The 25,791-nt window shown below is 43.8% G+C and overlaps 1 protein-coding gene and 1 pseudogene across 2 annotated transcripts in view; both read right to left on the bottom strand.

Annotated features, from left to right (window-relative positions):
* The window catches only part of LOC141052910 (uncharacterized), a 159,838-nt gene that overhangs the window by 98,984 nt on the left and 35,063 nt on the right, over positions 1 to 25,791 (bottom strand). The gene's annotated exons all lie outside the window — the stretch shown is intronic.
* LOC141052914 (uncharacterized) overlaps positions 21,200 to 25,791 on the bottom strand; it is a 39,740-nt pseudogene continuing 35,148 nt past the window's right edge.

Consider the following 25,791-nt stretch of genomic DNA (forward strand, 5'->3'; position numbering starts at 1 on the left):
GTTGTTGTTGTCTGGCCAAATTTACAATAAAGGCTTATTTTATTATGTATGTTTTATTTTATTTTTATACATCTTCATTATTCTGATTCTCTCATTTACATCACTAGTTTGTTTTGTTTTTTTCCTGATAGAGGTGTGCAGTTTGTGGCCAAATTTTGGAGGGCATTCTGTATAAAATTGGGCATCTCACTCTACTTCTCGTCGACATATCACCCGGAGAGTAATGGTCAGACGGAATGCACCAATGAATCCCTGGAACAAATTCTCAGGTGTCTGACCTCCGCCAGACAGGAGGATTGGTGTGATGCGTTACCGTTGGCGGAATTCGCTTTTAACAACCGGGTGAGTCAGCCCACCAACATGTCTCCATTCCTGATCAATTACGGGTTTAATCCTCATTTTGGGGAGTTTTCACGGGTGGATTCCAGTTGTCCAGGGGCAGAGGGACCCAATCAACGGTTAAAAAACCTCTGGGCTGAAGTCCAGTGTAATATCTCTCCGGCCCAGGGGAGGTACAAATATTTCGCTGACAAAAAGAGAGCCCCGGGACACATGTTTCAGGTGGGGGAGAAGGTTTGGCTTTCCACACGTAACATCAACTTGAAGGTACCATCAGCTAAATTGGGACCAAAATTCATTGGCCTGTACGAGATTATGGAGATAGTCAAACCAGTGGCATATAGGTTGCGTCTCCCCGCCTCCTTAAAAATATCCAATGTGTTCCATAAATCTCTATTGAAACCCGTGAGGTCTGTCAAGGAGGACTCCAAGTCTGTTGTTCCTCCAGTGTTGGTGGAGGGTCACTTGGAGTATGAGATCAGACATATTGTGGACACTCGGCGGGTGCGCTGCTCCTTGCAGTACCTGATCCACTGGAAGAGATATGGACCGGAGGATCGCTCATGGGTCCCTGCTCTCTTGGTGCATGCAGATTGCCTGGTTCGGGCTTTCCATGCCAAATACCTGGGGAAGGCCTGGGGGTCCAGAGGCTCCCCGTTGAGAGGGGGGTACTGTCATGATCCCAGTGCAGGTTTTGGCCTGCACATCAGGGGTTAATGTCTTGATCCCAGTGCAGGTTCTGACCTGCACACCTTGGGTTAATTATCTCTAGTTTATCTAGTGATCTAGTTTATGTCTCTGTCTATGCCCTTTGGTAACTTTGTCCCGTACTTAACTTTCTAGGAGTTTTCCTGCAGCTCCTAGCTCTCTGAAGTTTAGGCCATGCCCATAGCAGTCATGTGCTTCAGGTCCTGCTGGTCTGAAGCATGCATCTGCACTGCTGCTGCCTGCTCCACAGGTATCTTAGAGCACAGTTTGTCTTACTCAGGACACATGCACTGGCTCAGTGAGCAAGTGCAGTGCGGTGTTCTTGACAGTGCTCATTACCAAATATAAACAGAAAAATGTTAAAAAAATTGTGTGTGACATTGATGGAACGGAGCAATTTGTGTGAAAGGTGGATGGGACAGAACCATGTGTGTTTGAGGTCTACATGTCAGAGCCATGTCTGTACAAGTGTGAGCAAGTACAGGATGCAGTAATGGACAAGAGGCAGACCAAGGGTTAACAAAGGGTTTAATTCACAGGAGGATACACCTCACAGGGAGATATTTAAATGAGGGGGAGAGTTCTTCCCTAATACAAAGTACACTTCTAAGGGGGTTTTAACTAAAAGGGGAAGAAAATGTAAACTATGCGCTTATTACTTTGCGCTCCAGTCACAGATGTGCCCCTCACTTTGACTGGGGCCACTTGGAATGAGCCACAATGGGGATTTGTTACAGTCTTGTGGAAAATAGGGGAAGCTTTTCTGGCATTGAGAATGTCCTCTTGTGGTCCTGACGGTGTTTTCTTTTCAATCCTGTCGCTGTCGGTGATTGCCAGGGGTCCTAGCATGGGCACTGGCCCCAACGGATGCAGGGCAGAAGGAGGGGCAGATTCTTCCCTCAGTGGTGAGAATCCTTGTACTATCGGGGCTTGGGAGACCATCCCGAAAGAATTCACGGTGGTCTGTTCGGTCTGCTGAGTTGTACTAATGAGCACTGGTATCCCTCATACAGACCTTGCCTTCCTCAGTCATTACTATTGGCCGGGGCAGTTGGGTCAGCGTCGTTGGCCGAGTTCACAGTCTTGTCAAGGACCATGATGTAGGCAGGGACAGCGATGTTAGCAGGAACAGCGATGTTAGCGGGGACAGCGGTACATGAGGCCTGTCAGCGGAACCCCATCGGTCAGGTCCTGTCAGCGTGTCCTCTTGTCTCTGGATCACCTTAGCTCCGCCCCCTCGCCTCACAGCTGAAATTACCTCACACCACTGATGTGCGCTCAGCATTCCCACCTCCACAGTTTGAATCTCTGCATGCGCATTTTCTGTCTGCTTAGCCACGTCCCCTTTTCTCGAGCACAGGTAACATCCTGTTACTCCAAGCACTCCCCATTGTAACTGAGGTGACAGACCCAATGGTTTGGTGCCCGTTATGGATGAGACAAGCCTATCTTGCTTCTTCTCCTTACATTCCCCCCCTCTTTGTGCTCGCCATTCCACGGGCGAGAATTCTTGCAATATACATTGACATTCTTTTATGTTTCGAATGACTTGTTGCCAAATAAAATTATCCTAGTCAAATCGGTTAGGGGGTTTTCCTGTGTTGAACATTCAGAATGTCGTAAACTGGGGATTTCAGTTGGTTCTGCTTGGGTATCCGAATCCGGCTGAATTAGCAAAGGTGAGGGTTTGCTCCACCCTGGAGAAACAGCCTTTGTAGGAATCTGAGAAGCCCCTGAGATCTCAGATCTTTGTTATTTTTTGGTTTCTATCCGTGTAGACTCAGAGTCTCGTCATCTTCTTCATCATTAGCATTGGGTAGAGGACCCTCAAGAGCATCGGACTCTTTTTTCTCTATTCATAGGGGATCTCTAGACACGCAGGGGCGTAACATGTTTTGGTGCACAGCACAAGTAGGAGCATAGTCATCCCCTTCGGGCTGGACCTCGTAAACAGGTCCTTCAAAATTGACTCATCGCCGTACATGGTACAGTGTTTTTTCCCATCGGGGATCTAATTTGTCTCTAGGGCGCTTCTCTCTAACTAGCACCCGGTCTCTGGCCTGTAGAGCTGTCCCCCAAAGAGGAGTCATCTCTGGATGTTCCAACTCTCGGAAACAGGTCTGCACCAGACAATGTAGAGTCAGTAGTCGATGACTATGTTCTCAGACCCAGGTTGACACCCTCATTCGTGGGTAGTCTTCTTCAGGGTCCAACTCCAACTCGGTGATCTCTTGACCTGGCCTGCCGAAAAGTAGAGTATAGGGCATGTATCCGGTGGTGCAATGTACCCGATTGTTATACACCCATACTAGCTCTGCTACATTGTCTGGCCAACGGGTCTTATGATCCTCTTCTAGGGTTCTCAGCAATTGGATGAGGGTTCGATCGAACCATTCACATGCTCCATTGCCCTGAGGATGATAAGGGGTCGTCCGAGATTTCTCAATTCCATACAGGTGATGTAGTTCTTCCATAACTCGCCCTAAGAAGCAACCATCCTGGTCTGAGTGAATACTTTTGGGCAGCCAAACACTTGAATGAAGTTTTTGCAGATGGCGTAAGCTGCAGTCTCGGCAGTTTGGTCTCGAGTCGGAGTCACAACCGCGAATTTAGTAAAGTGGTCTACATCATTAAACAATGTTCATATCCTTGATGGGCTAGGTTGATTGTTACATAATCAATCATTAAGGAATCATCCCCATTTGTGATAAAAAAATGGTCCAATTTCAGGATCAAAAACTCGGACGAGTGCTATGCAAGAGTCATGCCAGTGTAATGCGATTTCCGTGCGATTTTTCCATGACATGCGTATGACATGCATATGCAATCCATATGCAATGCGATTTTAACATGAAAATTTTGTTTCATGAAACCCGATCCGACCAAAGTTGCTCAACTCTAGTTGGCACCTTTCCAAAATTGTAGGCAAACAAAATTTGTTTCAAGCATGTGATGCTCATTCCAACTCATCTGTGGAAAGTAACAGGTGTTGACAATATGAAAGTCACACCTGAAACCAGATAAAAAGGAGAGATGTTGACTTAATCTTTGCATTGCATGTCTGTGGGTGCTACACCAAACATGGAGAACAGAAAGAGGTCTTAAGAACCAAAATTTCAACAATATCAAGGATACAAGTTATTCTCCAGAGATCTTGATGTTCCTTTGTGAACGGTGCACAAAGAAGCCAAAATCCTTCTGTGAAAGCATCTCATGGACAGATGAGACGAAGATAGAGCTTTTTTTATTAAGCACATCATTCTACTGTATACCAAAAATGGAATGAGAAAAGAACACAGTACTTAGTCAAATATGGTTTGGGGGTTGTTTTGCTGCCTCTGGCACTGCACTGGGTGCCTTGACTGTATGCCAGGGATTAAGAAAGGATTTTGGGTCGCAATATAGTGCCCAGTGTCAGAAAGCTGTGTTTGCATCTTAGGTCATGGGTCTTCCAGCCGGAGACAATAACCTCAAGCATGCTTCAAGAAGAAAATAGAAATGAATGGAAACAAAGTGCTGGAGAGTTCTGAAGTGGCCAGCAATGAGCTCTGATCTAAATTTACATTGAACAACCATGGAGAGATCTTAAAATTACTGTTGGGAGAAGGCGCCTTCAAATATGAGAGAACAGGAGGAGTTTGCAAAAGAAGAGTTGTCCAAAATTCCAATTGAGAGTTGTAAGAAGCTTGTTGATGGTTATAGGAAGCAATTGATTGCAGTTATTTATTGCAAAGGATGTGCAACCAAATATTAAGTTGAGGGTGTGAACAATTTTGTCCGTCCCATTCTTGGTGTTTTGTGTGAAATTATGTCTAATTTGCTTTTTTTCGTGTTGTTATAATACAGACAAAGGAAATAAACATGTGTATAGAAAAATATGTATAATTGCAACACATTTTTGGGAGAAATACATAATTTTCTGAAACAATTTCAAGGGTTCCAACATTTTCAGCCATGACTGTATGTGTGTGTGTATATATATATATATATATATATATATACAGTGGGGAAAAAAAGTATTTAGTCAGTCAGCAATAGTGCAAGTTCCACCACTTAAAAAGATGAGAGGCGTCTGTAATTTACATCATAGGTAGACCTCAACTATGGGAGACAAACTGAGAAAAAAAATCCAGAAAATCACATTGTCTGTTTTTTTTTCATTTTATTTGCATATTATGGTGGAAAATAAGTATTTGGTCAGAAACAAAATTTCATCTCAATACTTTGTGATATATCCTTTGTTGGCAATGACAGAGGTCAAACGTTTTCTGTAAGTCTTCACAAGGTTGCCACACATTGTTGTTGGTATGTTGGCCCATTCTTCCATGCAGATCTCCTCTAGAGCAGTGATGTTTTTGGCTTTTCGCTTGGCAACACGGACTTTCAACTCCCTCCAAAGGTTTTCTATAGGGTTGAGATCTGGAGACTGGCTAGGCCACTCCAGGACCTTGAAATGCTTCTTACGAAGCCACTCCTTCGTTGCCCTGGCGGTGTGCTTTGGATCATTGTCATGTTGAAAGACCCAGCCACGTTTCATCTTCAATGCCCTTGCTGATGGAAGGAGGTTTGCACTCAAAATCTCACGATACATGGCCCCATTCATTCTTTCATGTACCCGGATCAGTCGTCCTGGCCCCTTTGCAGAGAAACAGCCCCAAAGCATGATGTTTCCACCACCATGCTTTACAGTAGGTATGGTGTTTGATGGATGCAACTCAGTATTCTTTTTCCTCCAAACACGACAAGTTGTGTTTCTACCAAACAGTTCCAGTTTGGTTTCATCAGACCATAGGACATTCTCCCAAAACTCCTCTGGATCATCCAAATGCTCTCTAGCAAACTTCAGACGGGCCCGGACATGTACAGGCTTAAGTAGTGGGACACGTCTGGCACTGCAGGATCTGAGTCCATGGTGGCGTAGTGTGTTACTTATGGTAGGCCTTGTTACATTGGTCCCAGCTCTCTGCAGTTCATTCACTAGGTCCCCCCGCGTGGTTCTGGGATTTTTGCTCACCGTTCTTGTGATCATTCTGACCCCACGGGGTGGGATTTTGCGTGGAGCACCAGATCGAGGGAGATTATCAGTGGTCTTGTATGTCTTCCATTTTCTAATTATTGCTCCCACAGTTGATTTCTTCACTCCATGCTGGTTGGCTATTGCAGATTCAGTCTTCCCAGCCTGGTGCAGGGCTACAATTTTGTTTCTGGTGTCCTTTGACAGCTCTTTGGTCTTCACCATAGTGGAGTTTGGAGTCAGACTGTTTGAGGGTGTGCACAGGTGTCTTTTTATACTGATAACAAGTTTAAACAGGTGCCATTACTACAGGTAATGAGTGGAGGAAAGAGGAGACTCTTAAAGAAGAAGTTACAGGTCTGTGAGAGCCAGAAATCTTGATTGCTTGTTTCTGACCAAATACCTATTTTCCACCATAATATGCAAATAAAATGAAACAAAAACAGACAATGTGATTTTCTGGATTTTTTTTTCTCAGTTTGTCTCCCATAGTTGAGGTCTACCTATGATGTAAATTACAGACGCCTCTCATCTTTTTAAGTGGTGGAACTTGCACTATTGCTGACTGACTAAATACTTTTTTTCCCCACTGTATATATATATATATATAATTTTTTTACATGCTTCAAAGTCAGACGTCTATACACCATATGCTCATTGTGAGCTCCACAATAACTGGCCATATCGGAAAAACAGCTGCAACCTCATCCATCGATCAGTCAATTGCATAATTTTCCTGAAGATTGGAGGCAGCGCAGTTGTGTCCCCTGACAAATTAGTGGCAGCTGTGGGATCTGCAAGATTCCCCCTGCTGTTGTACCTGACAAATACCCTTTACAGAGTACCTAGGACAGTTTTTATACAGACCAAAGTGAATAATAAAGTAACTTGGCACTCAACTGAATAATCCTTTGCAAATTAGATTTATTTTATAATTTATTGCAGTCCTGGAAACGTTTCGGCCTATTATCGGCCTTCCTCAGTCTGCCGACTGCTATCGCGAAATGATAATCCGGTACCCAAGTAAGAATTCCTACTTTAAAATATCATGTTGATCTAAATGGTATCTCCTATTATTATAAGAGTAGGTATACTGAATTAAATGCCTTGCAAAAGGAATGCATAACTGTACAGCTAGCTGACGAGCGGGGGAATACCGCATCCTACCTGTGCATGCCGACTCCACATCTCCACTAGCTTTATATGGACCTATCTACTTCATCCTGGACTATACAGTACTAGTTCCCAACAGATTAAGCGTCCATGATACCTCTAAGGAGATCTATACATTTCCCTATGTATAGTTATGCATTCCTTTTGCAAGGCATTTAATTCAGCATACCTACTCTTATAATAATAGGAGATACCATTTAGATCAACATGATATTTTAAAGTAGGAATTCTTACTTGGGTGCCGGATTATCATTTCGCGATAGCAGTCGGCAGACTGAGGAAGGCCGATAATAGGCCGAAACGTTTCCAGGACTGCATTAAATTATAAAATAAATCTAATTTGCAAAGGATTATTCAGTTGAGTGCCAAGTTACTTTATTATTCACTTTGGTCTGGGTAACCTACTTGCGCACCCTGCGGTAGTGCCACGCTATATTTGACACAGTTTTTATACAGAGCACAAACTAAACTCACACTCTGGACGGTCATGGCTCACAGATAGCGATTCTTCTTTAAACATAGTTGTTTTTAGGAAGAGGTAAGTAATATAGATGATCGAACGTGTTTGGAACACGTTCCCCTATTTCAAATATGGCACAAATGTAGCACATTCGGATTCATGTTCGCTTTCAAGAGAATTTTTACTCAAAGTCGGCAAAATTCTGTCACAGTTTGGTAAATCATCGTGTTTCCACTAATGCTTTTGTTATTACTTTGTCTAAGTTAGTGATGCTGTATGATGAGTGGGGGGGACGTGTTTGATGTGAGGAAAGGGTATGGAGAGGTTAGAGGAGAATGATGAGAGGTTAGAGGAGCGGCTGGCTTTTTTATCCCTTAACTTTATGTGTGTTGATTCCAGCGGCCAATCAGGGCGCATAAACCATCCTCAACGTCAAGACACAAGGGATTGTGTCATTTGCTGCTGAAGTCACATGACCCTCTCCATAGAACGGACGTGTTGTTTTAGCGCCATTTTGTCAGTGTAGCAGTGCAGAGAGGCAGCTCCTGCTGCTACAGGATAGTCAGAACGTTGTCTAGGCAGATCAGATACATAGGATCCTGTGTGGCTGTGAAATCGACCTTCCAGCAGATCAATCGTTTTTGCTCTATTGTGTGTGACACCAGAGCACATTTTAGCATATAACTATTTTGTGCTGCTAATATTGTGCTTGAGCCAGGAGTCTACATTAGAAAAACTAGTTTGTTTGTCATAATACTGTCTTCCAGAAAGCAGGTCACATTTCATTATCTTATCATTTTGTGTTTATATTTTTGCTCTGTCCAAGATTCCAGAAAACCAGGGATATTTCAGTATCTATTCATTTGGTGCTGATATTTTTGCTTCGTCCAGGAGTCTAGATTTGAGAGTCGGAATTGTTTGTTCTGAAGCGTGCTCCAGAAGGCATGCCACATTTCTGCAGAAAAATATTTTGTGCTGGTACTATTTTTGGCCATGCATGAGTCCACGTTTGAAAATACAAATTGTTTGTGCTAATAACATGTTCCTCAAACAAGGCCACAATTCTGGAGAAAATTATTTGGCGCTGTTAATATTATGGCCTAGGCAGAAGTCCACATTTGAAAATATAAATTATTTGTGCTAATACCATTGTCCTTAAGCAATGCCACATTTTGGCAGCATAATATTTTGTGCTGGTAATATTTTTTGCCATGCATGAGTCCGCATTTGAAAATGTGAATTGTTTGCGCTAATAGCATGTTTCTGAAACAAGTCCACATTTAAGTATACAAATTTTTAGTGCTACTAGTTTTTCTCCAGCCAGGAGTCCACATTTCTGAATTTAAATTGTTTGGACTAATAGCATGCTCCAGAAAGCAGGCTACATTTCATTATAGAAATCCTTTGCGCTAATTGTGTGGTCCAGTCACTAGGCCACATTTCAGCATGGGACAGACCTGGGACAGGGCTTGGAACAGCATTTCTAGCTTAAACATTGATCAGTAACAGGTGAATGAGTGACAGGTGTAGGCCTGGTGGTCTGAGACCCCTGCCAACTTTATTGAAGACACGTGAAGGAGACCCAACTTGGAGTCCAAACATTTAAAAAATTAGCTTCAGACACCACTAAAGTGGCATCCATTTTTTTTAATTTATTTTACTAACTTATATAGCGTCATTAATTCCACAGCTCTTCACAGGCATTATCAATTTAGAAATAATATAATGGGGCTCTGATACCCCTTTTACTACAGGCAGCCCACCAGATGAAGACCCAATTTGGAGTCTCCACATTTCTTAAAATTGTGTGTAACATCAGCAGCAATAGCAACAGCAGGCACAAAAGCCATGACAAAGATGTCACAGACTGCAATTGGGTCGCCCTCCCAGGGCTGTGGGGTACTCGGTACTGGGCCGGTGTCTCAGAGGGGAAGGTCACAGTAGCCATGATCCGGTCCGTGGCCCAGGGCGCCCATTAAAGCAAAGGTGAATAGAGTCTGTTGATGATTCGTGACGCCACCTGTGGTGTTCGGCAAGGGATATGTTAAGCCGATGCTGCATGCAGATCCTCTGGGACTGATGGTGTAGTGCAGCTGTGATGTTGTAGCCCTCCACAGGCAGGCCTGTAGTCCCAGGGCAGAGTAGATGAAGAGATAAGGGAGAGGCGCAGGCTGTGTGGTGTTAGGCACTGAGATGTAGCGGTGCTGAGTGTGTTGGCACGGGAATAAGTGGAGGACACCAGGGCATGTAGTTCTAAAGCGTTACTCACAGTCTGTTGTGCAAACAGGTGCCCGCATCCGTGCCGTGTCCTCCAGGTCAGGGACTCAGTACACCTCCAGGCAAGATGAAATGCTCCCTTCCAAAACTCCGCCAACATGTGCCTTTTCTGAACGTCTCCTCTTATAGCGCCTTTAAATTAAGTACTCCCAGTACTGAGTTACACTGGAGTTCCTCCTGTCTGATGTTCCTAAGAACTCTACTTGTATGGCAGACAGCTGTAGCCTGCTTCGGGGACTCCTGACTGCTAAGTCCCGGCTCACTCCTGATGCTGTTGTGCCCCCAAGTCTTGTGTGGGAATAAAGCAATGACAACTTCTATTCCTCCGGTGTCTGCTGCAGGACCATTAGTGCCCATACAACCTCGAGGACTGGGCCCCGACCTTGCGCCAAGAACTTCTAGGAAGGGCTCCCTTCTGACCCTAGTCCTCAGTTCTCTTCTACTCCTCACGTTCCGTGCTAATCCTTCTTCCTTATGGAGAATCGTTTCCTTTCTCTGTCTCTTTCCTGTGCCAGCAGACTCAGATCACTGTAGCCTGCTTCAGCACTTCCTCCATCCATCCCTCTACCGGGGATCTTCTCTGTCTCACTCTCTGTCTTTCTGCATCCTCACTCACGGAATGACCGAATGTCACTCCATGACTGAATGTGACTGAATGACTGAATCCTCAACTCTTCCCGCTCTATTGTGTGAACTAAACTCCATCCACTTCCCAGCACGTTTCATGTTCCAAACAGGGAGCCACCAATGGGTGCTATGCTACACTCCAAGCAGAGAGAGGCTGAAGGTGATTTGCTACACTACTTTGTGGTGTGGGGGTGTAGGTGTTGGAGCGTGGTTAGGAGCCTCTACCTTACCTGGATGGTGAGATACCACACCGCAGGAGGAGGTGCAGTATCTCTGTGGCGACTGAAGCCTCAGGGGCGCCACACAATACCATGAGATCAATGCAACACACTAAAAACAACGCCACCGCCTAGTCTGCCCAGTCTGCGACTGGGGTGCAAAAGTCATTGGAGATCCATGACTTATTCATCTTGATGAAAGTTAGGCATTCTACACTTTCAGGAGACAGGTTGATGTGCTTATCCGTCAGGACACCACCAGCAGCGCTGAAGAGACACATTCTGAGAGAACGATGTCTCCCTGGCATGACAAAACCTCCAAGACATGACAGGCAAGCTCAGGCCACTGTTCCATTTTTGAAGACCAAAATGCCAAGGGTCCAAACCCCCCAATGGCATTTATATTGAGTTTGAGATACTCTATTCTGCTGGTGCACGGGCTGGTCTAAAAATGTGTGAAACAACTAACAGAAATTGCTTATTTTAATTTTTAGATATTTTACCCACTTATATAGAGTCATTAATTACACGGTGCTTCACAGACATTTTCGGCACTGTCCCCATTGGGGCTTAGAATCTAAAATTACTACTATCAGTATATCTTTGGAGTGTGGGAGAAATCTGGAGTACCCCGAGGAAACCTATGCAAACACGGGGCGAATAGGACCCCAGTGCTGTACGGGTGCAGTGTAAACCACTAAGCTACCGTGCTGCCTCTGCCACTTACACTGCCACTGCTAAGGTTTTTGCATTGACGACTCGACGTTACCGGGATTGGAAGTCTATAAATGCAATGCACACTGTGTGCCTCACTGCTGTCTTGGAAAAAATCACTTTTAAGATTGACTACAAGTGTTTTTCGATACTCCAGCATGTGTGCGTCCCTTTCGACGGGGTGAAGCATCTGGAAAAATTTACTCTTATATCAGAGTGGCAACCCAGTAATCTGCACTATTTCTAATCCTAACAATACGGCCAACAATCATGTTGCAAATAGTGCAGCAAGAAGGCGCACATGTGTCAGCCACTTCCATGAGGTCCATGTACATGGTGTGTTAGTGGCAAGGAAAAATTTAAGCTTGCTTCCTCCATCCTCTCCCACCAACCACAGACAATAGAGAGAGGATCATTATCCTATTCAGCTCCTGACTGTTGCGTGTCCATTATCTCTTTTTCCTCCTCCTCCTCCATTTGTTCCTCGGCTCCTGAACCTTTACCAACAGTTTGTCTGGTAACTTGAGCCCCCTTCGATCACTATAATCCACCATCCCATGGCACCCGTCTGTGCGACGACAGTCCAAAACTTAGAGATAATGTTATCACTTCTGCATCGACCTCTGCTTCCTCCTCCTTCTCTGCTAAAACCACCTCCTCTGCAGTCTATTCAAAGTATGCTACAGCATGTAGGTGATTGGAATAGTGATGCTGATGATGGCAATGTCAGCGCTAACCATCTTAATAGTCATTTCAAAACTGTGCAAAAGGTGCAGAGTTCTTTCATCTGTGCCCACTCCGCAAGCGTGATTTGGTACACGTTCATACAGCGTTAGGCCAGACTATGCAAAATGTCATACTTTAGCAGGGGTCATCGCTGCTGCCAAAGTCGCCGCAACATGTGCAGAGTGGAAATCCACCGAGTCGGCACAGCGCATATGGGTCGCCCTCACACCCAGGGCAGCGGGGTACCCGGTACCGGGCTGGTGTCAGGGGGGAATGTGTCACAGCAGCAGTGACCCGGTCCGTGGCCCTGGGCGCCCAATATCAATGGCGGTGGTGTTAATGATGTTAAAGTTTATTTGAATAGTTTGTGACGCCACCCGTGGTGTTTGGCAAGGGAGATGGTAAGCCAACGTTGCATGCAGATCCGCTGGGACTGATGGTGTGGTGCAGCAAAGATGGTATAGCTCCCCACAGGTGGAGCTGTAGTCCCAGGGCAGTGTAGGTGCAATGGATGAGGAGAGGCGCAGAATGGTATAGATGCTGGTACCCAGATGTAGCGGTGCTGAAGGTGTTAGCGGCGAATGAATGGAGGACACCAGGGCTTGCAGTTTCAAAGCTTTACTCACAGTTCGTGGTACCCACTGGTGCCTGCCTCTGTGTCATGTCCTCCGGGGTAGAGACTCAATCAACCTCCCGGGCAAGTCAGGGTTCTCCTCTCCAACACTCCGCCAACATGTGCCTTTCCTGAACGACTCCTCTATTGCGCCTTTTAGTGTGAAAAACTCAGTTCCGTAGTTCTCTGGAATTCCTCCTGTCAGATGTTCCTAGAACCTCACTTGTATGACAGACAGCTGTAGCCTCTATCAGGGACTTCCTTCTCAGAAGTCCTGGCTCTCTATCCAGTTGCTGTTGTGTCCCAAGTCTTTGATGGGAGTAGTGCATTTACAGCCAACTACTCCACCGGTGTCTGCTGCAGAACCATAAGTGTCCATACAACCTCGGGGACCGGGCCCCGGCCTTGCGCTGAGAACCTATAGGCAGGGTTCCTCTCCCACACACAACTCCTCTCTGTTCTCCTACTCCTTCGTTCCGCGCTGTTCCTTCTCTCTCTTATGGAAGCTGAGGTTGCAGGTCTACATCTTTCTCCTTCTCTTCTCTTTCCCGTGCAAGCTGGCTCAGATCACTGAGGCAGCTGCAGCACTCTTTCTAAACTGAACTCAAACTGAACTCAAAAATAACTTCAGAACTGAACTCCTCTCGCCTGACCTCCTGTCAGACTGACCTACAATTCTCCACTTTCCCCCTCTTTTATACTAACTCCACCCACCTCCCAGTACATCTCGTGTTACGAAGCAGGGTTCCACGAAGGGTGCTCTGCTACCCCCAGCCTGAAGCTGCTAGGCGGACCTACTGAACTATCCTGTGTGTGGGATGCAGGTGTTGGAGTGTGGAAAGGAGTTCCCAACTTACCTAGTTGGTGGGGCACTACACCTTAGGAGAAGGTGCAGTACCTCTGTGGCGACCGAGCCTCAGGGGCGCCACACATATCAGCCAATTAACCAGTAGGCCAAAAGACCTCCTTAGTGATGTAAGTTGATGACATGTAAGTAAGTACACAGTGGCTGTGCTTTCTACAGCAGTACATCCAGGCTGGAATAGTGGCATAGAAATTGCTGTAACTCCAGGATGAGAATGTGAACCATGCAAGGCACATGTGTGAGGTTGCCCCGATGTAAGTCCACCACCAGTTTCATACCGTTATCGCACACGGCGTTCACTGACTTCAGGTTCTGTGGAGACAGCCATTGCTCAAATGTGGCTGGATAGCTGTCCGCAACAGTTGATTTGCGTGACTGCATTCTCCAAGACATATTAATTTAAGAGTACTGCCTGATTGCGGTTTTCCCTGGCTGCACAGTACGGAGGTTGGGTGATTATCTCTGCACTGTTGGAAAGCGTGTCTCATTAAGGGAGAGGTTGATAGCACAGGTGGAGGCCCTACAGGAGGTGGAGGAGGCAGAAGCAATGGAGGAAGGGTTAGAGACAGTGGTTTGTCCCACAAGCCTTGGGAATTCCAAGATTTGTTGTCTAATGACACCTTGGTGTCTAGTGTTTTAGTTCACCATCCCTTTGTGTGTAGTAGTTTAGCTCTCCAAAACTAGATGTTTAGTTGTTTATTTCTCCAAGCCCTATTGTCTAGTAGTTTAGTTCTCCATCTTATGGTGAATAGTGGTTTAGCTCTTCGTCCCCAAGCATCCTACAAGCCTTGGGGATTCTAAAACTTGTGGAGCAGCCCTTTCCCCTCCTTCCCCCACAGCTACCAGAGTCACCCAGTGCCTAGTCAGTAAGATGTAACTCTCCTGCCCTTGTTTGCTCGTCCAGGTGTCAGTGTTGGAATGCACCCTGTCAAACATAGATTTTTTTCAAGGAACGGCTGCTGTTATCGGCAACATGCTGGTGTAGCGTAGGCATATCTTTCTTAAGGGCATGTCACACTAAGAGATATCGCTAGCAATAGCGCTATAACTAGTGACGTTATAGCGATATTGCTAGCGGTATCGCTGTGTGTGATACTTACCTACAACCCGCTCCCCCGCTGGTTATCGCTGATCGCGCGAGAACAGGCTGGACTGTTTCTCGTCATCAGCTTCCTGCGGCACTTCCTGCTGTGACGACGAGCGACGCGTGGAGCCGGGCAGGAGGACGCAGGATCGCCTGGTGTGACAGGTAGCGACCCCCGTCCCCAGCGATGTCGCTAGTGAGATCTGCCTGTGTGGCAGCTCACTAGCGACGACTTAGCGATGTACCAGCGATCCTGACAGCGTCATATCGCTGGTCGGGATCGCTGGTACATCGTTAAGTGTGACAGTACCCTTAGAGAAGTAATGGTGTCTGGGCAACTAGGACTAGGGGACTGCGACAGCCATCAGCTTTTGGAAACTGTCAGTATTCACAAGGTAGAAAGACTGCATTTCCATGACCAACAGATTGGAATGGCCAGCCAATTTGTCAAGGATTTCATCCAGTTATCACAGAGATCACTAGCTGGGAGTCAAGCAGAACCATCTGAAGTGATCTTTGGAGTGAAGAGCTCTTAACTAGTCCAGTCCCTAAGGCCCAGACAATTACACAATAAACAGACGATAAACAGAGGAGGCCGCAGGCTGTTCCCAATAATTAGTTATCAGATGACTAACAATGAGCATACAGCATATACACCTCCGGATTACAATGTATGGAATATGTGTTTATACTGCCCTACGATCGCTGCTAACTCAACGATAACCCTACACTACTTGCTGCCACTACCAATCCTTTTAAAAAAAAAATATATATAGGCCGATTGGATGCCATGCTTGTTTAGAGGTCCACACCATTAGGGTTTTCCATCCCCTCTCCCTCAAAGTATCAGTCATATACCATCCCCCAGGCTCACTCACCCACTTCCTTGACCACTTTTCTGTCTTGCTGCCACACTTCATGTCCTCAGAATTGCCAGCCTTTATCCTGGGAGACTTCAACAGCCCCACATCCCCAACTGCATTCCAGCTCCTAGCTCTACCCACTTCTCTTGGCCTCTCAAAACATTCAATTCTGAGACACACAAAGACAGTAGATCCCCCTGATCTGGCCTTTGCTCGTCTCTGTTCAATCTCCTGCCTAGAGAACGCACCTCTTCCCATTTCTATCCTAAATAATTAGGACTAACCACAACTTACATATTTTTAGCGGCTCCCTAAAAACACATCTGTTTAGGGCGACCTATCAAGGTCCCTAGCAAAGTCCTTTCATATAGCTTATTCTGTACTTTTCTGAACATAATTCGCCATCAAACTCAACCGCACTCAAAAGCACTACAACTATTTGTTGGGGCAACCTCATGCATCCTTTATCTACCCCCCCATTTCCTCAAGATGGCTGGACCATCATTGTAAATAAGCACCTGTACTTTGTGTCACCCCCACTTCATTGTAGATTCGAAGCTCTTACAAGCAGGGTCATCTTTATTTTTGCTTTAATTATTGGATTATCGTTAACGTTGTAACTTATGACTGTTTTATATGACCTGATGACTTGGAAAGCTCTCTGGAATATGTTTGCACTATATAAATAAAGGTAATTATTATTAGTAGATTGAAGATGATGAAGTTCAAGATCTTAGCTTTGCCATGTGTATGAGGAAACAATCTTTTACATGTCCACTGCTGCACAAATGAGGGCTGGCTGCAGCGCTGACAGAGGGTGAAGTAGGGTGATAACCACAAACTGCTGGACTGTGAGTGAGATGCAGGCGCGGATGTTATGGCGGACTTGAGAAAGATGCAATGTGAATGGTGTCTGAGATCAGTCAAAAACAGCAGGCATGTCTACTTCCGTAACAGCTGACAGGCTCTCACTCATGACGACTGTAGCGAGTAAACAAGCGGAGGTTCTGTGGACAGAAAACTGTGCGAGAACACTTGCCATGTTGACGGAGGAGAAAAAAGCAATGAATGTGGTTAATGGGGTGGCTGGTGGTTGGCGAGGCCCGCTAGTCCGCATTTTAGGGCTGTGAGATTCTGGTTCATGCATGTAATAGGCAAATTATTTAATTTTTTGCCTCTATTCAGTCGTTTTTAACATAGTTGGTAGATAATGTGAGTTGAATAATCCTTTGTGGTCTCAAAAAAGGGCCAGGCTAGCCAATCCTTGCCCCCATGTGAACTTCAGACCTGTGACAGCTGCTTGCCACAGCTGGAGTTGTGATTGAGGATGCAGTGCTTGTCATGGTTGCATCCTTCACTGTCTGTGTGGAAAGCCACAATGTAACCTACTCTTCTTCCTTCTTTCTCCACCTCCTCTGATGAGCTACTCAACTGCTTGATTCTGGGTCACACCAACTGGGATCTACAACCTAATCATCATCTCTGTTCTCCCATTCCTCTCTCTGAGAACCACCCTCCTCCTGTCCGTACAGCACAGTACAATCCGCGTGCGCTTCAGGTATAGGAGTCTCATCAGGATCAACCCCACCCCTGGGGCTTAACTTCTGGTGACAACAATATAAACCTATAAAAACTTATTGTCCACGTGGCCCACCAGGACACACCCCTAAGCCTAAGAAGCCCAAGGCGGTGAAATGCGTATCGAGGCTCTTGCATGTCTCACCGGCACCCCTGCATGTGGCATCTATAATGTCTCAAGGTAATACCCCAGCATTTTTTTCAATTGCAAACTCTGCATGGGACTTCCTTGTCCGCAATTGTTTTGACTCTTAGGCCGGGATCACACATGCAAGAAACAATGTTGAGTCTTGCATATTAATACTCGGCACTTGGATCGGAACTTGCGGCCACATAGCAATTCATGCAGCCACACGCTCTGCTCCCGAGTGCTGGCCTCTGTAATTTTAGCCTGTCATTTAGCAGGGACTATTACCTCAAACCTCTTTTTTTGCCCTTATGGATATATTTATTTGCTAAAACTGTCTACAGTGTATATATGTCTTATTTAAACGGTCTGATATTTGTTTAACCCTTTGCGGTCAATTTATCTTTGCCATATGGATGTGCTTTGTGAAACACATGTTTTCTCTCCAGTGCATTACTTGTCATCTTTAACTTTTGTTTAGCACTAGACTCTTTAGCTGCTATCTTTACCTCATCTGAATATCTTGATGTTTTTGTCTGTTACTTAGTGTGTTTAATAAAATTTATACTTTTTCATTATAAATCCCCTCATTCTTTTATTGAATCTAAAAATTATATACCACTCTTGTGCACAGTGTGAAGACTCTTTTTGGACTTTTCATTAGAAGATCCTTTTCTTTCTTGGTTTGGTTTCTGGTGACAAGGGTTTGGATTCTGCTCAGACCCAACTGCAAGAAATTTTGCCAATCAGTGCAGATGCTTTCCTCCTCTTGAGTCTTTAAATTTTTGGAGCAGAACTGTGATGCCCATGGAATAGAATGTGCAAACCGCTCTGAAGACTTGCCAATCTGTGGTTCCTCACAGTCGGAGAGTTATGACATGGGAGGAAACAAGGGTAATTGGGGTGCAACTTATGAGGACTGCACTATGTGTGATGTTAAGGTGGAGTAAAAGGAGGAGAGATCACTTGATGCAGAGCTTGACATCCCTTGGAGCACATTCTGGCACACATCTACAAGGCATACCAGAGAAAGGGAGTCGACTAACCCGTCCAGTTACCTGTTCAGTAACAGAAGTTGTCAAACTGCTGCGCAATTACTCACTGCAGCTAAACAAACCTACTTCTCATCTCTCATATCATCCCTGTCTCACAACACTAAAGAACTATTAAGAACTTTTAATTCTCTACTCAGCCCCCAGCTACCCCTCCCTATCCACTGATTTTAGCTAAAGTCTTTGCCTCATTCTTTAAGCAGAAGATTGACAACATAAGGCAAAGCTTTTGCCTAAAGTTCCCACAGCCCTTCCTCTTAACTACTCAACTATTCTCCTCCAAAACAAACTTCTTCACCATCACAGAAGATAAACTTTCTAATTAAAGGCCCCGTCACACTAAGCGACTTACCAGCGATCCCGACACCGATATCAAGGTGTCAGGATCGCTAGTAAGTCACTATGTGATCGCTGGTGAGCTGTCACACAGACAGCTTCACCAGCGATCAGCACAGCGATGCCGAGCGCCCGGCATCGCTGGCCATCCTGTAAAAAATAGAATCAAAATAAAAAATATAGTTATTCTCACCTTCCGATGTCCCGTTCAGCCATCCCGCCTCTCTTCACGCTTCGGTCCCAGTGATCCTTTGCACGAATGACCGCGAGATGTCACAGTCTCGCGGAATAACAAAGTCTCACGGTCATTTGTGCAAAGGATCACTGGGACCGGAGCGTGGAGAGAGGCAGGATGGCTGAACGGGACATCGGAAGGTGAGAATAACTATATTTTTTATTTTTTTTATTATTTTTTACACCTGATCGCTGGTCTCCCGCCTGTCACACACAGCGATGCGTGCTGGCCAGCGGGAGACCAGCGACCAAAGAAATGTCCAGAGATTTCTTCCAGCGATCAGCGATACCGGCAGGGGGGCCGCTCGCTGATCGCTGTCACACACAGCGATCTCGCTGGTGAGATCGCTGTTACGTCACAAAAGTTGTGACTCAGCAGCGATCTCGCTACTGAGATCGCTTAGTGAGACGGGGCCTTTACTCTCCAAATCATGTCCTAACACCTGTGAACTTGACCCAATCCCATCCGACCTCATTACAAACCTTACAACAGTCTTCATCCTGAAACTATCCCACTACTTCAACCTATCACTAACAACTGTTGTCTTCTCCTCATGCTTCGAACATACCTCAAATCACACCCATCCTCAAAAGGTCCTCCCTTGACTCATCGTTTGTGTATAGCCATCACCCCATGTCACTTCTCCCCTATGCCTCAAAACTAGTGGAACAACATGTCCATTTTGAACTGTCCTCCCACCTCTCCTCTTGCTCCCTCTTTGATCGCTTACAATCTGCCTTCCAATCACACAATTCCACGGAAACTGCCCTGACTAAAATCAACAACTACCTATTAACCGCCAAATCCAAGGGAGTCGAGTAGACCGTACAGTAACTGAAGTTTTACGAAAAACTGCAATTATAGTATTTTCACTCTGGGAAATTGATAACACTTTAGTGGTGTGTGTCAATTTTGGGAAGTGTTTGTACTCCAAATTAGGTCTCCTTGATGTGTGTTGCCTGTAGCAGTATGGTTCCCAAACCGGCAGGCCTGCAATTACTTTCAGTCAACTGCCTGTGTTACTATCCTTAAATTTGTATAACATTTCTGGTATACCAAGCTGATATGTGCCACCTGAGTGTGGCTGATCAAAACTCATGTTTAAGCTGTCGCATGAGGTATCAGGGCTCCCAGCACAGCAGGCTTACACCAGTCCCACACCCACATCGCCTTAATTTTAACTTAAATTCAAAGCTGTAAATGCTGGCCTATACCCTGATACCTCATGCATGGCCCATAGCTGAGTGCTGCTCTGCCATTATCAACATTGTACTTTGGGTCAATTGATGCCACTTTTCTGGGTGTCTGACCCCAATTTGAACTTTTTGTGCATCTTTTTGCCTCCCCCCAAAGGTGTTATCTATGCCATTGAATTCAATAAGGTTCATATACGTTTGCTGAACCCGAACCTTGAAAGGTTCGCTCATCTCTAGTAACTAATCCCCAACAAGGAGCTGCACACATTAGGTTTTGAATGATCATAATGCTCAATTAATACATGATTCACCTTCCACACTGAAAATACTTGAGAAATGTTATTCTAAAGTATCGCAAAACAGTGAATAAGATCTTATTTCTCCTTCATTCCAATCTGAAAAGTCTATCTTCAGAATCAAGAGACTTTTTGGATGTCCCTGTAAGCTTGGAAAAATTGGAGATATAGGGTCTATGGCCACTGAAAAAGCCCCCTTGGGTGGATGGTTTACAAAGGAAATTTTTAAAAGATAAAGATATTTTGTCACCCAAGCTAGTGTGTTTAATAAATCTCATGTTATAGGATCTTTGTCACCATCAGTGCCGGACGCCATAGTTGTAGTCATGCCAAAGTCTGGGAAAGATACCATCATATTATGTTCATACTGACCTTTTGGCAGTTGATGCCTAGATATTGAGAAAACTACTAGTCAATAGATTGAATATAGTATTATCCACTCTCATACATTGGTATAAAATTATATTTATGCCTGAAAAATCTGTGTCTGTAAAAATTAGGCATCTCTTAAGCCTTCAGACATCACCAGATATCTGTGGAGTTAGGGCCATACCCTCATTGAACGCTGACAAAGCAGTTGACAGCATTGCGTGGGACAACCTATAATTGGAAATAAATTATAATCAGGAGGTTTAGTTGGAGACCCCAAGCTTTGTTTATTAGGGTATGTAAAATAAAAAAAAGACAGACACACACAGTAAAACTGCGGTAGGACATTTATTGTTTCTTGCACATAAATTGATATCATTTAGATGGATTCAGATTAACCCTCTTACAAAATGTGATTAGCAAAATCATTACTACAGGACTGTATGAGAAAGGGATTTATTCTACAAGGAATGCTAGAGCAAAAAATTAGAGAATCCAGGCCCCGTGTCTGGATACTCCGGGCCCCAATGTGTTAGTACCAAACAGGATCTTTGTCTCTGGAGCTTCTCTACTTGCCATAATGAGTCTCTGATCTTGTTCAGATACAGAGCATTAAAAAATATGAGAAACTGCCTGAATGAGGACCTTGTCTGATCTATGTATCCTTGTACAGAGAACTATGGATAATGTGCTATTCTTCTTTATAAAATATGTGATGTTACTGTAGCTGTTAATATTTCTGTACTTGGGGTCCCTTTATAGATAATCTTTAAATCGGCATTCCTGGAAGGGAGAGATATCAGGGCATTATCATCATAATTTTTCTTTAAAATTTAAAATTAAAATATCTGATTTAAAAAAAAAAAAAAATCTTCACATCATTTTTTATGTGCACTCAGATTGCTTAATTTGGAAATCAAAAAAGTTCTTAAGACTCCCAGAGAATTTGTTCAAAAACTTTGTTTGCAGAAGTAAACTGCCTACACTGAAGCTACTTTATTCTTCAAAAGAAGGAGGATTGTCAATTCTAAATTCCCTTGTCTATATCATGGCTGCAATTACTATAGCAGGCCTTAAAGTGGTTGTCCCACAAACAAAGTACATTTTAATCAATAGATCGTGAGTGGTTTAAAAATAATTTCCACAATTGCGTTAAAAAACAAGGAGAGAGGGTGGTCAGCGAGGCAAGGCTGCAGCGGGCTCCAGGATTTTAGAAAAGGTCAGCGTATGCACCACCTACGGCGTCCATTTTCTCGAAGTCCACCGCAGTGAACAGGATGGGAATTGCAGGGACAGCCAACATTTTATAAAAGCCAGGGTTCCGCCTAGCACCGCCGAACACCCCCTCCTCCCAGCCCGGGGCCCACAGCATCACTCCTACCAGCAGTTCCCTGCAGCAGCGACCATGCCTCCTGTGATTCCTGCTGCATCGCAGTCACCACCATGGCAAGCTAACATAAAAGCAGACTAGCAGATGCACTGTTTTCTTAAATAGATAAATGATTTTCCATGATCCATCCCAAAATTTTGGGTGCGTCTTATGATCCGGTGGGTTTTATTGTCCGCAAAATGCGGTACTTTGTTGATGGTACAACCCTTTTAAAAGGAATACATTTAAAAAAGTGATGGCTTTATTAGTGATGAATTGCAGAAGTAAGAATATTATACTGGCTATCTAATGCCATAATAGAACAGGATGAGCCGTCCTTTGCGTCAGCAAAAAGTAAATGGTAGACTGTAGTTGGACCAATAAATGAATCATACTCTTCTTGTATAATTTACACTTGGACTGAGTATAGAATTTTGCAAATGATCATTATACATAGGATTCATTTGACAAAGATAATTGTCAAATATGGATAAAAAAAAAAAAGGAACCCGAGTGTCCTGAGTGTATGATTAAGTTGGCAACACCCATGATTATTCTGGATTGGGGTATGCTTAGCATGCAAAGTCATTTATAAAAAAATGGGATAACATCAAAATGTTCCAAACAAGAAGGAAAGCATTGATGTAAAAAGCAATTTGCACATGTTTATTGTTGTAATATTGATCAGATAAAAAAAAGTATGCTCAGAGATGGAGATTACAGCTTTTTCTTTGTTTCTTTTCTTACATCTAACACGGTCCAATTTGTCTGCAAAACATTTCCCACATTCTGAACATCTCCCACATTGTCTCTAGTGTGATTTTGCTTATGTTTTAGAAGACTTATTTTGTGCTTAAAATATTTCCCACATTCTGAGCATGAATATGGCTTCTCCCCTGTGTGAATTCTCTGATGTATAACAAGATTTGATTTCTGGTTAAAATATTTCCCACATTCTGAGCAGGAATATGGCTTCTCCCCTGTGTGAATTCTCTGATGTATAGCAAGATTTGATTTCTGGTTAAAATATTTCCAACATTCTGAGCAGGAATATGGCTTCTCCCCTGTGTGTGTTCTCTGATGTACAAGAAGATGTGATTCACGTTCAAAACATTTTGCACATTCTGGACATGAATATGGCTTCTTCCCTGTAGGAATTGTCTGGTGTGTCAGATTTGATTTCTGATTAAAATATTTCCCACATTCTGAGGTGGAATATGGCTTCTCTCCTGTGTGGATTATCTGATGTAATACAAGATGTGATTCACGTTCAACACATTTTTCACATTCTGAACATAAAGATGGCTTTTCCAGTGTGTGAATTCTCTTCTGCTTAAGATTTGTAATGTTGTTAAAATATTTCCCACATTTTGAACAAGAAAATATTTCCTTCTTTGTGTGATCAGTTTCAGACTGTATTTCAGGTTGATTTTGATTTTTCTGAATATTCCGTGATGAATCAGAAGATAAGATCTGTTTAAAAGGATCAGATGATAGATCTTCACTGTGAAATGCTGAAATGTTTGGAAAAATAGCTTTCACTTCGATTGTATCTAGTGTTAGATAAAGGTCATCTGATTTAAAAAATGATGTCAGATGTTCTGATCTCCAGGTACAGTCATCTGCCAAGAAAGAAACCAAATTATTTTTTAATAAAATATCCTTAATTTCAATTTTAAAACATTTGTACACAAAATGTTAATAGAAATTGTAATTCAAATTATTCAGTAAGACAGTTCACAAACTAACAGTAGACCTTAACCCCTTCATGACGTGGCCATTTTCCATTTCTTCATTTTCCTCCCCTACTTCCAAGGGCCATAACTTGTTTATTTTTCTGTCAAAGTCATAAAAGAACTTGTTTTTTGCTGGATGAGTGGTACTTCTGAAAGACACCACTCATTCTGCCACATAGTGTACTGAAAAACAGGAAAACAAAATTCCAAGTGCGTTGAAATTGCAAGATAAAGTGAAATTCCACAATTATTTTACGGGTTTTTCCATTTACCATTTTCACTATATAGTAAAACTTAGCTGGCAATATGATTCTCCAGGTCATTATGAATACACATACCAAACATATATAGGTTTTTCTTTTTAATTAAATTGTGAAAATAAATTCTGAAATTTGTAAGAAAAAAAAAAACTTTTTCGCTTTTGTTGCCATTTTCCAAGACCCGTAAAGTTTTTTTTCCATTTTTCTGGATATGGGGCATTTTTTTTTTTTGCGCCTTGCATTGTCAATTTTAAAGATACAATTTTGGGGTAGATACAATGTCTTTATCACCTCTTATTGCATTTTATTACAATGCTGCGTCAGCCCAAAAAAAAAACATTCTGGCACTTTTTTTTTCATTATACCGTTTGCCTATCGGTTTATTTTGATTTAATATTTTGATAGATCAAACATGTTGAAACAGAGTTTCCAAATATGTATATTTAAAAAAAGAAAAGAAATTAACTTTTTTACTGCATTTGTTAGACCCCTCAGGAGGACTTGTAGCGCCTGATTATTCTATCGCTTGGACTATACATAGCAGTACATCAGCCCTGCTCCATAAAGCAGAAATGACGATCTCCTAAGAATGCCGACCTTCATAGGGGAACCTTAATGACAGGCATTGGGGTCATCAACTGACCCCTAGCTGTCATGACAATCTATTAGCACCCCTTGATCATATGAGGGGCCCGCCGATGGGTGGAATGAATAAACACACTTCCCACGGGACTGGCAGTGGGATTTAACTGCCTCGGATGCTAGAGGCACCTAAAGAATTGGACACGACATATGACTTAAATGTAGGTCACAATGTTCAGCTATCTTTGTTAATTCTGCCTCCCAAATATTGGAATAGAAAGTTGCACACAAAAAAAGTTACAGAACCCAACATGATACCAATTAAAACCTCTACTCATCCAGCAAAAAGTAAGCCCTCCTCATAGGCCATTATAGAAAAATACATTTCCCACATTACTAGTAGCTTAATGGCTCCTGAAAAGCACAGTCTTCCATAAACCAATACATCACAACCCTCATAACTTCCCTATCCTACAATCCCAAACAGTTATTCAAAACTTTCAACTCCCTCCTCCGCCCACCACTGCCCCCTCCAACCTCCCTCATCTCTGCTGAGGAATTTGCCACACACTTCAAAAATAAGATCGACCAAACAAGGCAAGTCTTCATTGTTCAACCACCACAACCCCTTTGTCTACCAGACCATTGCCCAAACCCCATAACCTCCCTCTCCAACATCACTGAAGGGGAGCTTAATCACTTCTTCGCCAAATCGTACCTCAAAACCTGTGCACTTGACCCCATCCCATCTCCTCCCCAACCTCACCACCACACTTATCCCATCCCTAACCCACCTCTTCAATCTATCGCTAATGTCTGGTACCTTCCCTTCTGCTTTTAAACATGCCACAATCATGCCTATCCTTAAAAAGTCAACCCTCGACCCAACCGCTATGTCCCGCTATCGCCCAATATCACTGCTCCCATTCGCTTCCAAACTCCTGGAGCTGCACGTCCATGCTGAACTTTCCTCC

This window comes from Dendrobates tinctorius, unplaced genomic scaffold (genome assembly GCF_039654945.1).
Source record: "Dendrobates tinctorius isolate UK_male_01 unplaced genomic scaffold, ASM3965494v1 ptg000164l, whole genome shotgun sequence".
NCBI classification, from domain to species: Eukaryota; Metazoa; Chordata; class Amphibia; order Anura; family Dendrobatidae; genus Dendrobates; species Dendrobates tinctorius.